Genomic DNA, 12,641 nt, shown 5'->3' with positions numbered 1-12,641 from the left:
TCGGCCTCAACGCAAAGCATTATCACACGAGATTTAGATCATTGTAAAATACCCTGATTCAAAGTCGGAGATGTCCTATCACACTGCAATAGGTTATGATGTAATCAAGAAATCTCATTAGTAAAAATAATGGGGAAGTTTAGAACTGGACACGAACTGAGCGGAACTGAGTTTGATCTAAGTTTGGTTTAGCTTGTTTATGTGACACCCCTCTGTTCAGCTCACATGAGCATTGCTTCAAGGCTATCCCTGCTGTTTGAGCTTGGTTTGGTATAGATTATAAGAGCCTGAGCTTAGTTTGATTTGGTCCAAATATCGGAGCCGAGCCAAACCAAGCCAAGTTCCAACAAGAGTCGGCTCATTTTTTATTATTTTTTTTCTTCTTCTTTGTTAAATCACTACTATATGCTCTGGTGGGGTCCATTGTAGACTCAGATCTATCCCATTTTTTGAATCATTTCTCAAAAATAATGTCATAAAGAGAATGGACAAAGCGGATAAAACATATACATTAAGATGGGCCCACATAGCTTTTCCAGCACCAATCAACTGAATCCAAGTCCGCTTGAAGTAGTTTCATCTGGATTTTTTTTGTGGGGCTACCTAAATGTATGTGTTGTACATCCTTGCTGCCCATCCATTTTTCCAGATCATTCTAGGACATGGGCCCAAAAATGAAGCAGTTCAAAATCTCAGGTGGGCCATACCATAGGAAATAATGGTTATTGAACGACCACCATTACAACTTTCTTAGGGTCTATCACAATATTTATTCACTGTTTTAGACCGCTGATAATGTCACCCAGACATGAATAAAAGTGATTGACCACGAAATGCTTTGTGTGGGCCACATTTTTTGGATCAAGCTGATATTGACACTATGATGATTTCAATGGCAGTCGTTCAATGATCAATGTTTCATGTGGTATGGCCCACTTGATATTTGGATCTACTTCATTTTTTGCCTTTGCTATAAAATGAGCTAGAAAAATGGATGGCAACATGGATATGCACACCCACCCACCCACCCCGGGGGAAATCGTATTGATTCAAAACTTTTGGTCCCCAGTAAGTTTGGATCTTGCATGGTCTAGCGGAGGTTTAATTTGGATCTCCCTTATTTTTGGTCTCAAACTATAAAATGAGATGAAAATTATGATGGACCACTGGATAAAATATATATATCATGTTGGGGCCCACGGAGCTTTTACACCAGCTACGTGGTGGGTTTTCAGGTCAACAGCAAATTCAAATCCCATTCTAGCGTACTAAATAAACTCTATGGGCCCGTCATCATGTATATGCATTATCCACGTCATCCATCTGTTTTTAACTATCATTTTAGGACATGATCCAAATTGAATCATATCCAAAACTCAAGTGGACCAAACAAGAGGAAATAGTACTGTGCGTTCATGTATATGTATTATGTTATCTCCATGTCATGTATATGTATTATACACGAGTATCATTTTAGGACACGAACTCAAAATTGAATCATATCCAAAGCTTAAGTGATTCACACTATGGGAAATGGTGTGCATACAATCTGCGAGCCGACTCAAGTCAAATCAAACTGAGCTGAATCAAGTTGAGCTAATACTACCCTGATTTGAGCTTGGTTTGTTTTTGAAAACAAGCTTGACTCGTAGGCTTGGTTTGGTTTGAACTTCTACTGGAACCAATCCAAGCTTTTTCAAACCAATACGATCTGAGCCTTTCAAGTTGGCTTGGTTTTTGTTTTTGTCCATTGAAGTTCTCCAATTGCACGTACTGTACACGCTAGTGAATGTTTTGAGTGGCACAAGGGTGCATGATCTAAGTCATCCATAATCCGGGTCCATGTGTAGATTCCCTGGTCTGAAATTCATGCTAATCCATTCATAAGGTATGCAGATATGGATAGGTAGAAGAGACTTGGCCATTCTCATCCATAGATTTGTTTACAATATTGTTTAATTTAATCAGAGTGGACCAACTTGATATTTCGGCCAGGGCATCTCTACAGTGCAACCTATCCAATTAATGGCTGGGGTCTTGGGACCTTGTCCCGTGTCATCTCCCAGGAAATACTAGGTGGAATTTAACATTTCCAAGGAATGCAGTCCCTGACCTGCCCATATGACGTGTTTAACATCCAGCCCGTCAAACAAATACACCCCACCTTGATTACTAGAAGATCCAAAAATCAAGCCTACAAATCACCAGATCGGTCAAAATGCAAATGGAGTTTTTTAGTTGGTGTAAGTTGTTTTTACGGTGTGGCCTCATGATGATTAAACTGGCCTGAGTTTTGGTTATTTTAATAATTATGTTGGAGTGCATCTGTTGGACAGATAGATGTTATATGTGAACCATGAGGGCCTCAAAATTTCGTGCTCTTATTATCCTGAGAGAATAATAATAAGAAGGGCTCATTTCAACACTCAAAAGGGACGTGACTTGCCCTCCCTAGGAAGTTTCTACTGTCAAAATATATAGTATAGAAGTCCAAAAATCATGTAGATCCAAGACTCAGGTGAGCCACACCACATGAAACAGCATGGATTGAATGCCTACCATTGTAGAGCCAAGACTCAGGTTAGCCACACCACATGAAACAGCATGGATTGAATGCTTACCATTGGAAACTTTGTAAGGGACATGAAAGTTTTATATCAGGATAATATTTGAACCTACAGTTTATCTCACTGTTAATAAGCAGATAATCGATTTGGATGGAATATAAACATCATGGTTGGCTCTTGGAAGGTTTCAACTTTTCAAGTTTCTATTCTAACTGCTTCACGTGGTGTGCATCTTTTAGATTCCCTTCCTATCGTGGTCTTGCAAACTTATGGATGGAGTGGATTTGTTGCGGTCATATCTGTGGGCCCTACTTAAGCAATTTCCTTGGGGCAGGCAAGTGGCATTCCTCAGAAAGCACACTCCACTAACTTTAATTTAGGTTTGTCTGGGCATTACTTAGTAAAACTAATTTTTTTGAAGAATTGTAGGGTAAAATCTTAAATTAAGAAGCGGGGAAATACGAAATATAACAACCAAAGCCACACGTACAAGATTCGTCGGTGGTGGACTGTTGAGTCAAGCCGCACAGGATGTCCGAACACATCATGTGATGTGACGTACGCGCCGTTGGTGGTGCACTATGAGACAAGCCAGACCCCATGCGCGAACACATCCTGTGATGTGACAAAATAATAGCATGATCTAGACCGTTCGATCTGTGGACACATTGTTAATTACTAATGGGTTTTTAAGAATTTGCATTTTGAAGTGCTTGATCTATTCCGCCAGTTGTTTTTACATGGTAAAATAACATAATGAAATTGGAGACAGAAACCAAGCCATGGTTTTCTATTCTAGAATCAACCGAGTCAACTCGATTTTCATGTATGACTCGTCTGTCCAGTTGATTTATTCCCTATTTTATCGAGCTTTTCCATTTACTTGAGTGGATTAGGCGCAGCCCAGTGTCACCCAAGATGGTGCGGCCCTTACCGAGGGCCCACCTTGATTATGTATTCTATATTCACATTGTACGTCCATTTTGCCCGCTCATTTTAAAGTACAACGAAAAAATTAAAAAGATTCAAATCTTAAACGAACCCTACCACGGGAAACAGGGGTGATTGACCATTAAAAACTTTTTATGACTTATAAAAGTTTTAGATTAAAATAATATATATATATTTTTTGTTTCTTTTTAAATTTCTCTATTCATGTTTTCGTCACGTTATAAACAGATTGGATGGGAAATAAATATAATAAAAACATTACGGTGGGCCTCTGGAATTTTTTAATGGTGGGTCATTCAATCACAGTTGTTTCCTATAGTGTGGTCCACCTGAGATTTGGATCTACTTCATTTTAGAGCTCATGGACGGCGTGGATATGCAATACATGATCAAGGTGGCCCATGGTAAGGGCCGCACCCAGTCGGATACGATATGCTAGACTAGTGGCAAAATGTTAGTTTATCACCACTTTGAGAACAGTGACCGCTCATGGCCCTACGCTTGTCAATGTCATAAGCCATTCAAACCATCTAAATTGTGAGCCTCGTTACTTGGAACATATCTCTGGAATCCCTCTAGCAGAAGAAATCATAACCATCTAATTAATCGCCAACGAATGGATTGTCAAAGGTAATGCATGGTTAAAATTGAGGAAGAAAATCAGATTATTAATATCTTCTCAAACTAATTTTTAGCCATGATCCATCCGCAGTTAGTTCAGTGACGGTCTGGATTTCCGGACAACTGCTCCATGTGTACCGTTGAAAAGCACCAGACTCACCGTCCTTTTTAAAACAGTGTTAAAACTAGCACGGGACCCGTGCCATCACGTAGAAGAACACGTGTCCCCGCTACAACAACTCCGGACATTCGTGAAATAATTAGCCGACGGACGCGGATTGGTTACTGACACGTTGAGTAGCGTAAGTCGATCCTAAAGTGACGTCACCAAGTTATGTGGTCCCCACCATGATGTGTATGTCTTGTATCCGCACCGTCCATCCATTTGGATAGACCATTTTAGGGCGTGAACCAGAGAATGATTCAGATCCAAAGCTCGAGTGGATCCCACCATAAAAATAAGTGGGCAGAGTGATGCCCACCATTAAAAACTTCCAAGTGCCACGAAAGTTTTCGATCATGCTGATACTTGGTTTTCTCTTCTTTCATGTATGCCTTAACTTATAAACAGGTTAGATCTCAAGTAAACATCCAGGTAGATTAGGAAGGTTTCAACGGTGGATGCCACTCTCCCCACTGTTTCTGTGGTGGGGCCTACTCCAGCTTTGGATATTCTTCATTCTTTAACTCATGCCTTAAAAGAATCTGTTCAAATGGATGGACGGTGTGGATACAAATAATACGTCACGATTGGGGCTTTGGCGACGTAACTTCAGTAGCGAGGCTCCTTATTCAATCTGTCAGTTGCTAATCCGCGTCCCCAGATGACCAGCGTCCCTGGCCGGAAGCGATTGGCTGGTGTACGACACACCAGCAATATAAACTGGCATGGCATGGATACGTGTCGAGCAAAGACGAGCGCTGACGCTCCTCGAGCTCCGAGGTGTACGAACGGTTTAAAGGGGAAATGGATTGGCTACTCCCCCTGACACCGGCTACGGGCTTGGTGGTCGGTGCTCTGTGGCCCCACCATGAAGTATGTGTTTCATCCATACTGTTAATCCATTTTTACAGATCATTATATTGCTTGATCCCAAAAATGAGAGGGATATAAATCTCAGGAGGACCACACCACATGAAAACAATAGTGATTGAATATCAACCATTAAAATCCTCCTGAGGCCCACTATACTGTTTATTTTACATTCAACCTGTTAATTAGGTCATACAAGAGAAAAAACAAATATCGGCTTGATCCAAAACTATTATACCCTCAAATTGTTTTTATTAGTTGACCCTTATTAGACATTGTTTCGTGAAATGTGGCCCACTTGAGATTTAGATATACCTCATTTATTGTCTCGTACTATAAAATGATCTTTAAAAACAGATGAATGGCATGAATGAAACACAAATCATGGTGGAGCCCACATAGCACTGTCCATCAGCCATTGGTCGGTGTAGGGGGAGTAGCCGATCTGTTCCCGGAGATCAAAATTACATGCCCCAAGATGCTGTATTTATCATATTCACCCTCCGTCCATTTTTCGAGACCATTTTAGAGCATATCCAAAGAACAACTGGACCGCACCACAGAGAGCAGCGGGTAATAGTGTTCACCTTTAATACAACCTATTCAGAAGGTCACAAAGACCTGGATAAAGAGGAAAAACAAATGTCATATTAATCCAAAATTTCTGTGACCCAAAAAGGGTTTCAACGGTAGACGTTCAATCCCCCACTGCCTTTTTCTATGTGGTCCAGTTGATCTTTAGATCTGTTTTATTTTTCTGCTCAAGCCTTCCAACGAGTTCGACAAATGGATGGACGGTTTGGATATAACAAATAACTCATGATAGGACCCGCAGAACTTGCTGACGTCAATACATCAGCTTGATAGCTGGTGTGTGGTACACCACCCAATCTGCTTCCTCCCTGACCCTACCAGTAGCTACTGTACGGTGCTCTGCGGGCCCGACAATGATGTATGTTATTTATCCACGCTGTCCATGCCCCCGGTAAGTTTTTAATAATGGGCGTTCAATCGCCACTTTTTTCTGTGGTGTGGTCCTCCTGCGTGGATAAAACACTAGATCATGGTGGGGCCCACAGAGCACCGCCTGGAAGTATCATTATGCAATCCGCGGCAATTAGCCAAGAGAAGTGAGTGTATGGAAACCTTCTCATCCACTTCGTTGCATTTCGAATACATGACATGTACATCACCTATCTGGATCGTCCATTAGATCCTGTGAATTCAAGAGCTTTGAAAAATCACCGGATGATCAAACTGTACAGTAAGTAGCATACAGAAATGGATTAACAGGATCGTCCATAGTAGATACGTCCAGTCATTGAGGTTCAGGACCATCCGACTTTTGTGAATTTGTCTAGTGGCAGAAGAAGAATGGAAGGAAACTAATGGAAGATCCTGGTAGGGAATGTGGATATCAATGAATGCAAATACAACTTGGTGGTAGGGGAGGTTTCCATACACAGTTCACTTGATGGTTCCCCATTAAGTGTATGGAAACCTTCCTATGTACCTAGTTGGATTTGAAATACTTGGCATCAACGTAAACTGTCTAGATCTTCCATAAGGTGTAGTGAACACTTCGCTAGTGCCTTGGAAAAAATAAAAAATAAAAATCATCAGGTGATCCATACAATAACCATCTCTAACCATAGTTTAAAAACTTGAAAACTCAGGCTCACATCAATGTCTTGCAAAATGAGGGTTGACTGGAAGGCTTGGACAAGTCCTTATCTAGCGTGACCTGGATGTTTAAAAGCTGATTTACTTTATTTAAATAATGTGAAAAAATTTTTACCAAGATAGTGTAAACAATTGTGGGCTACTTTTTACTTTGTCAAGAAATAAGATTGTCACCAGGAAAAAAAAATGCAAAAGTTGAGGTGAATTTGCAATCGTCTAGATCTCCGGCCTAAATAGCTTTCGACTGGGCTTGAAGAATAAGAAAACCTTTTTAAAAATGAAGACATATGCAATTGTGTAATTCAGAAATTGAAGAATGCGTTTAACTGATAACCAATATGCTCTTTCAAGGAGCATGCATGAATTGATACACCTAATTAATTGCAAATGCAATAACTACCCTAATGATTGTAATATATTGCAAAGTACCCACGATACTACGATACTCATGGGAATCAGAAAGATGATCATCGTCATAGCATGGCAGCTTAAACCCAAACACCACGGGAGAGCATAAAGACTTCACTCCACCCATATTTGTATGGCGTAAAAGATCTAATACATACTTCGATTAAGTAAGACATAAATCAAAGGAAGTGTGATGTGCTTCACGATCAATAATAAAGATTTCAAAACTGTGATGTGCTTCACGATCAACAATAAAGATTTCGAAACGATTGGAGACGAGGCGGTTGATCCCCCTTAGAGTACAAAAAAATGAACACAATAGCAAAGATAGCCTATTGTGCGACCGTGCAACATAGATGAGTTGTGTAGCCGCACAATGAATAAATGCTGCTAGATTACTGGCTTAGGGGCAGACTGGCCCAAAGTGGATAGAAGACTTGTTGTATGACCGCACAACATTATCCTGTTGTGCGGATTTGGCAGTTCACACATGTGGAGGCTTATAAATACCCATCCCGTCTCTCATTTCAGGCATTAACAAGTGAAGAGCTCCAGAGATATTAGGAGAATCTTTAAGAGTCCTCTAGAGCCAAGAGTCATGATATCCAGGTATCCCGTAGCACGACACGGGAGAAGAGCAGAGAAGAAATAAGATGCAAGGAGCAGAGTGGAATAACACTCTGTTGCGCGACCACGCAACAGGGTCTGTTTGTGCGACTGTGCAAAAAAAGTCCCCACCATATTCGATGATTATGCATCGTTGCATATTAGTCTGGGATTTGATCTCATATGCCAAATTTGTTTGGGATTTGATCTCCTATGCACGTATTCTAGGCATATCGAGGTGAAGCAAGGGTTTCGAACCCGCACAACTCTTCTGTCATTATGACATACGCCATACAAGTCGAGATGTTGTCGGAATTATCATTATTGAGTTATTTTCAGTTATATCGATTAAGTGTATTTTGTATTAGAATTAAGGGCAATGTGAGTGATGTAATAAGAATTCATATTAATGGAATAAAATAATGATATTTGTTCTTCGATTTTCCTTTGCTATTATTAAATATGTATATTTCAATCTTCGATACTTGTTTCTGGTCAAAATAAAATGGCAACTCTGCTAGGGACCGAACCCAGAATCTCTGGTTGAAATATCTATGTTTAATATTACCAACATGATAACTAAAGGACATTTATAAGACAAAGTACACACCAATTTAACCCAAAGGACTTACAGATTGTTTCATTATTAATATGTTTTACTTTTCCATAGTCATAATGACTTCTCTTCCGATCAACATGGTTTTCTATTTCATGCCCAATGGATTCAGTGTCAATTACACTAGTAGCATTTAATCACCTCTTAAAAGGGCCATGGGGAGAGTTCGATCACTTACAACCAAAAATCGAAAGCAACGAGCAATATCAGGAGTGATTTCCGCTTTGCCGATAGCGCAAGATGATAAAGAAGAATGGATAGTGGTAACATCTAGGAAGGTGAAGACCCGGTCTCCTTCGACGAGGAGTCCAATCCCGTTGCGGGTAGTTAGAGGGCCAGTTACGTGTAATGTTGTAAGACGTAACCTTGAATTAGCTCTACCGCAACTTTATCCTGGATAGGCAGAAACTACTCTCTTCACTCCGCGGGACTTTTCCCCCCCTTTTTGGTCATAGCTTCATAGCCTACTCGGAAATAAAAGGGAAAGACTCCCTTAACAAATGAGTCATCATCCCCAAAATTTTCTGCGACAACCCTGCCACGAGTATTAATGCCAGGCATGCCCCGGTCAAATTCACTAGAATCATTGAGACCGTGCAAAAGTATTAACAAATCCAGTGGCGACTCTTTCTCTTTAAACTCCCCTGCGACGACTTACCCACTCTCTCCTTCGACGTCCAGACGATTAAGATGTGGAGAGGCAGTGGTTTTCATGGCAGGAATGAGCCAAACCCAGTTGCTATCATGGACAAATGCCTGGATGAAATGGCACATAAACAGACCATCTTAATCAAGGAATGTAGAAACCTCAGAGGGGCATTAGCAACACTGGCTTGCATTGTAGCCCAAGTTACCTCCCCTCTTGTGATGGCTATAGTGAATGGGAACAAGCAGTAAGCAGAATGATCGCAACTGCTGAGAGTAAGATCACGTGGATCACCACCTACTGTTCGCATAGTAACTTAAGATGAAATCAGACGAGTATTAGCCGAAGCTGTCCGAATGGAAAGAGATAGAGAACATACGAGGATATTACATTTTCGAACATTGTACCCCTGTGAGGACAAAGATGTGACATTTCTAGCAAATTTCAAGTATCCGGACTTCCAGAAGTTCAATGGGGATGGGTCACTGGAGGAACACCTGATGCATTTTTATCACGACCACGGGAAACTTCTCTATGGTCCTACAATATTTTTTAAATCTTCCCTAACAAGAAAAGCCTTCATGTGGTATTCAGGCCTGGCGCCGGAATCTATACATACATGGGACCAAATGCAGGATGCCTTTATGGCAAACTGCTTTTTGTATGACACAGACGTCAACTTGACTAAATTGGCTTCCATTCGACAATGAGAAGGTGAAACAGTGGAGAAGTTCATCAACCGATGGAAGACCTTGGGGGCGTGTCATCTCGACAATCCCAAGAGAATTAGAACAAGTAAAAATATGTTTGAATTCTATGGAAATAGGAGTCACATTTGGCATGACAAGTGCTGATATACGGACCTTCTGAACCTCACCACTAAAGCCCATCCTCTCAAGGCCATGACTAGGAAAATGCTTGCCTTTCAAATAGAGATGACGCCCCGAGGTCTGAATAGGGTATCGACAAATGTCGCCAACATAGAAAGGAAATAAGAAGACCCTTGTCTCAAGTAGAAAGACGATAAAAGAGAGAGTAGAAGCCGTTACATGGATGGAATGACTGATAAGTGGCCCAGAGATATGATGATCACGTGAGGTATGCTTTTCAGAAAGAAGATGAACTCCCCATGATGAATCAACTATTGGTCGCAGTGACGATCGAATTTCCCCGGCCGAAACATCCGGAAGATGTACGAAAAATGAAAGAAAAGAACTACTGTCATTATCATAGTATGCTTAACCATTCGACTAAATATTGCTACAATAGAAAAAATATACTTTGGAATGATAAATCAGGGCGAGATTGTAATAGAGAAAGATATAGAGTAAAGTAGGAAAGTGGTAACAAATATAATGTTTATATGAGACACATTTCGCTCGCACACATTTCGGGGCAAGCATAATAAAATAAAAAGGCTGAGAACTGTTGAGTGTCAAAAATTGTATATTTTCCCCCTATTTACCTCTTGGTTTTATGGACATGATAATGCTTAATAGTACATATTATACATGTTTGTATTACAAGGTGAATCTGAGAGCTTTGATTGAAATGAATGTTAAAAGCATAGATTTTATACTCAAGAATCACCAAGGCAAAGGATGAATCTTAGGAGACTAAGAATAAAGAAATCACATGCCAAAGATCCAAGGAAACTAAGTACAAAGGATGAAGAAAGGACTCTAGAAGATTTTAGAATCTGCAGTAAGGAATAAACAGGTTCGATCCGATAGATATTGCACAAAACAGTCCAGCAACCAAACAATGAATTTCGAAGCTAATTCGATTTGACCGAAAGATAATTTGGTGCGACCAAAGGAAGGATTCGGTGTGACAAAAAATACACAAAAATCTTCAGTGAAGAACGATGCATTTCAGAGTTAATTCGGTTTAACTGAGGATTAATTCAGTCCGACCAAAACTTAAGTTCGGTCTGATCGAACCCAAGCTTGGTATGATCGAAATCAGGCAACTACTGAAATAGAATCCTGTCATGATTTGAACTCGATTTTGGTCCAACCGATGCGTAACGTGGCTGTGTAAAATTGAGGTGGTTTCAGGGTCAGTTTGTGGAAATTCCAAGGTGGTGCGAAAGATAGTTTTTCACAACTATAAATAGGAGTCTCTAGGACATCCCAAATCATTTTATAGTGTTTAAGGAGTATAGCAAAAGGGTGGAGAAGCCTCCCAAGAGTTTTTTTTTCCTCTTCTCTAGTTTATTTTCATGTTTTATTTAAGAGTTGTTGGTTTAATCATGTCCATGGTTAACTAAACTTGTTAGCTAGGGCTAAGAGGTGAAGCTTACAGTGTGTTGGGATTTTTATGTTGCTTTGATTATTGTTTATGTTGAACTTTATTGAATTCTAGTTTGATATTAAAGGAATATTTTCAGTTTTCTATGATTTATTGTGACTTAAATTACAATAGATGTTGTGATAGATTCGGATATCTTCTTTCCTGTTTTGAGGTTGTGAGATTGGTAAATCCTGTTGTTCACCATCGTCTCCTGCGCATGGTAGGGTGATGCAATCCCTTCCAATCATCACAATTCTCCTCCATTGAGAATTAGGTCAATGACAAGTTCAGATTTGATTTAAATTGCTTTATCTTCCAATTAGATATGATAGAACTCCAATTCCAATTGTGTTCCTTAAATTAAGTAAGGTAGCATCTTGATAGCTACAAGTGGATCCTTGGCACCCTAGTTCCCACCCTAAATTCATAAGTTTTAATCAACATTATTCACACTCACTTTCATTTATTTCAGAATTCAGATTTATATCTTCTTCTAGTTATTTTCAGAATACATACAAGTTTAGTCCTTGTGGATTTGACCTCGATCTTACTAAGTTATTACTATATCGCGACCCTACACTTGGGGTTGTGAACAAGTTTTTGGCACCATTGCCGGGGACTACAACTGCATTTTTTGAGATTAATTGCTATTAGAATTAGGTTAAGATTAGGGTTTATTTTTTTGTTATGCTTTTAGGTTAGGATTTTTCTGAAATTGTTTGTAGACACTAACTCTGTTTTCTGTTTTGTAGGATCTTAATATAGCAACCCTAATTGGCTAACTTCTCTTCAACTCTCTCTTATCTTTTTAGAATTCTTATTTGCTGTAGGTTTTATTTTTCTTTCTCTTAGATTTCAATTGTTTAGTTACTTGAGGGCTGCGAGTTGTTTCATGCCCAAGTGGGTTCATGACAACACTCTCCGTCTCTTGAGCGAAAGAGGAATTTATGTCTTAAAAGAGGAAGATGATGTAAAATGAAAGAATAGCCAAACTCACAAGAAAAGTTGAGGCCATGGAACTTAAGAAGGTAGAACCCGAAAAGGCTGCAGAAGTTGTTTGTGGTATTTGTGCTTACAACATACATACAATTGAAAATTTTCCAATAATTCCTGCTTTTTAAGAGATATTGAATGAGAAATCGAATGCTAAAAACAACTACCAAAGATCTTTCAGTGGACCCACCTCAAATACATATAACTCAAGTTGCAGGAACC

The sequence above is a fragment of the Magnolia sinica genome, chromosome 3 (genome assembly GCF_029962835.1).
Source record: "Magnolia sinica isolate HGM2019 chromosome 3, MsV1, whole genome shotgun sequence".
NCBI classification, from domain to species: Eukaryota; Viridiplantae; Streptophyta; class Magnoliopsida; order Magnoliales; family Magnoliaceae; genus Magnolia; species Magnolia sinica.
This window is presented reverse-complemented; position numbering follows the sequence as displayed.